Below are 3908 nucleotides of genomic sequence, written 5' to 3' on the forward strand. Positions count from 1 at the left end.
GCAAAAGCCTTACATAAAGTATCTTGATCTCCGAATATGATATCATCAACAAAAATTTTAGATAACAAAATAAATTTTCCTTTCTCTATCTTTAAGTATAGATTGTTGTTATCATCAGTCCTCTCAAATCCAATCTTCACAAGATAATTATGAAGCCTCTCATACCATGCTCTTGGTGCTTGCTTCAAATCATATAAAGCTTTGTGTAGTCTGCATATCATTTTTTTGTTGTTAGCATCAACAAATCCTTCTGGTTGTTCTATATAAACCTCTTCGTCTAATATACCATTTAGAAATGCACACTTCACATCCATTTGATAAACTTTGAAACCTTTGTATGATGAGTAAGCAAGAAGAGTTCTCACTCCTTCCAACCTTGCAATAGGAGCGAATGTCTCTCCATAGTCTGTCCCTTCTTTATGTGCATATCCTTTATAGACTAATCTTTCCTTGTTCTTTGTGACTTCACTATTTTCATCTAACTTGTTTCTATATACCCACTTGGTGCCAATCATATTTTTTTCTTCTATTCTAGGAACTAGAGTCCGTGATTTTTTTTTCTCAATTTTTTTAATCTCTTCTTTCATGGCTTTACTCCAATCCATATCTTCTAAAGCATCTTTCACTATTTTAGGTTGTTGCATACTTAGCAAAAATGTATCATTTCCCAACTTGTTCCTTGTCATTTTTCTAGCATCTTTATCACCAATGATTTGTGCAGTAGGGTAATGTCTCTTGACATAGTTAGACAATCTTGGTTCTACTCTATTTTTTTCATTTGGTATCTCAACCTCTAAATCACTATGTACATCTTTGTCAAGAATTTCAACATCTCTTTCATGTACACTAATATCATAATCAAAATGTGCCTCAACTTCCTTCTATAACTTGGCAACTAAATGTAGCTCGGTTCCTAAATGCAACTTGACATTCATAGTATGTGACTTGGTAGTCATTGAAACTTTCTATTGGTTTGCAACTTTATTTGCATCTTTTTCAGTAGGCATACTTTCATAAAAGTATACAAATAATTTTTATTCTTCTGGTTCCTTCATAGGTTCAGCCTCATATACTTTTGTATATTCATCAAATTTCACATTTTCACTTTCCACAACTTTGTTAGTGTTAGTATTTAAACACTTGTAAGCTTTACTTCTTGTAGAATAACCAAGAAATACACCTTCTTCACTTTTTTCATCTAGCTTACCATTCTAAAATCTTTGAGAATATAACACTTGCTTCCAAATACCTTAAAATATTTTACATTGCATGAGTAGCCATTCCATAGTTCAAAAGGAGTTGAATGAGTACCTTTCTTGACTTGTACATGGTTCAAGGTATAGACTTTTGTACTTAAACCTTCTCTCCAGTGTTTCAAAGAAACATTCTTCTCCATCATGAGTGTCCTAACATAGTTCATTACAAAACTATTCCTCCTTTCAGCAATTCCATTTTTTGGAGGGGTCCTAGGAGTAGATGTCTATCTTTTTATTTCTCTATCATTAAAAGACATGTCAAACTCATTTGATTTAAATTCTTCTCCTTTATTAGATCTCAAACATTTTAGAATTTTACCTATTTCTTTTTTAACTCTTGCTAAGCACCACTTAAATATTTGGAAAGCTTTAGATTTCTATTTCAGAAATATAATTATCATCATTCTACAATAATCATTAGCAAGAAACATAATGTACTTATCTCCTTTATAGCTTTGCACTTTAATTGGTCCACACAAGTTAGTATGAAAAATCTCTAATATTCCTTTAGAGGTATGAGTCTTACTCTTAAAACTTGACTTTGTCATTTTTGCTAATTGGCATTATTTAAAAATTATATTGTCAAGCTTCTTCAACTTAGGAAAACCTTTGACTCTTCTCATGTTACTGATACTAACCAAGCTATCAAAATTAACATGAAATAATATATTTTGCCATTGCCACACATCATCAAATTCTACAACTAAACTAGTAGCATCCTCTATATCAAGGTAGAATAGATTACCTCTAGTTTTGTCAACCTTTTCAATTAGTTATCCATTAGTATCATATATCTTAGCAATCTTATTCTCAAACTCAACCTTACTATAGACACCCAAAAATTGGCAAAGACCTAAATCACGCAGTCTTGATCAATTAGTCCAAATTAAAGAGAAAATCAAAAGAAACACAACAAAATTTCAAATCAAAAATCACATCAGGTCATTAATCACCTCGTAAATTGACAAGACCTAAATCAACTTTAAAAGAGGAGAAAAAAAAATTGAAATTCAAAAAAAGGAGAAGGAAAAAGACAAAAGTGTAAATCAACAAAATCATTTATCCTCACAAAATTGGAAATCTCCCTTTTTCATTATAAAAGAATTAGAAATATCCTCAATTATCCTCAAAATCAAGTATGTTGGACTCTTCCTCCTAGTCTCTTATGAGATATTTTCAATTTCAATTTCACCCACTAGTCAAAGGTGAAAATCTTGATTCTTACCCCAACCCCTTCCGAAATCCTATAAATAGAACAAAAATCCAAGAGCCAAGGGACCCAAGTTTTAGGCATCTGCACTATAGGAAAATTTTGATTCACCATTTTAGCATTAGCATTTTAGCAAGTTCATAGCATTTTAGTATTGCTTTTATGTCATTTAACATCATTCATTACATGTTAGCTTGTTGCATATCCATTTTGACAACCTATAATCTGCATTATAGTCATAGATCTTGCATGCATTCTTATAGATCTACATTTTTAGCATACTCACATTCTAGAATTGTCACTAAGATGCTGGCCCAAGAGCTATTTTAGCAGTTTTAGTTAGGAAAACATGAGATGCTCATAGAGATTACATTCTGATGATGATATCTTTGGTTTAGTCTAGTTTGTCATCAGTCTATTTGCATTCTACATTAAGGTTTCATGAATACGCATTCACACTATGTACAAAATGGTGCCTACTGTGGGGCTTAACTAAAAGCCTCTCTATTTTAAATTTTTTTAGTCTAATCTTTCATTTCTAGTGTAGATATGTATTTCTTGCTATTCTCTTGTGCAAATATGATGAATACAGGTTCTATAGCATTTGGGAGCCCTCATATCAACAAGAACAACATCCAAAAGTCTTCCCCAAGTGCACAAGAGCCAGATCTAAATCTTTTGATGCTTTTGTGCTCTATTTCAATGCTCTTTAGAGATATTTTGATGCTTATGAACTCTATTTTAACACATTTAATCTTAACGTAGCGCATATACATAGTTCTATAATGCATTTACATAGTTTTGTAACACATCTGCATCTTTCTATAACACTTTTGAAGAATTTTCTAATGCATCTAATAATTTATGAGGTGCATATGAAGTGTTTAATGACACATTTTATTTTACTATAGCACTTTTTCCAGTTTAAATAGCACATATAAGGCTTTCTGTAACACAGATGAGCATTTCTATTGCACATCTCATAAACTTTATAGTTTCTTGAATGTAACTTCCAGATCTAAATCTCATTTGCTTACAGGTCCCTTTGAGTTAACAATAGGCTTCCATATTATAGACAATGTGTGGTAGGAATGGAGACCCTCCTAAAAGTGCCAACCTTTGCTAGCTCTGAATCAAGTAAGTGGACCTCAGCTCTTGTTGATACAAAGTGTGACATTTCAAAGTTCCAAACATAGCTTAACAAAAGTGTTGAATCTCATCGATCCAAAATAGAAGTAGGTCGATGCTCTCAACTCCTTTGAGTTGATCAGAATGTCTAATCTTTTGTAAAGATCAGTTACAATTGAAAAAGGAAAAGAATCCACAAATAACATAACTAGGAGCCCCTCTGTCTTTAGTAGTATAAGGGCTGGTGATTAAACCTTTGTGTCTATTGTGTTTGGGGAGCTAAAACAATAGGGATATGCTCTCTCTCTCTCTCT

Source organism: Cupressus sempervirens, chromosome 2, assembly GCF_028749045.1.
Source record: "Cupressus sempervirens isolate cs-2001-9-10 chromosome 2, ASM2874904v1, whole genome shotgun sequence".
In the NCBI taxonomy this organism is placed as follows: Eukaryota; Viridiplantae; Streptophyta; class Pinopsida; order Cupressales; family Cupressaceae; genus Cupressus; species Cupressus sempervirens.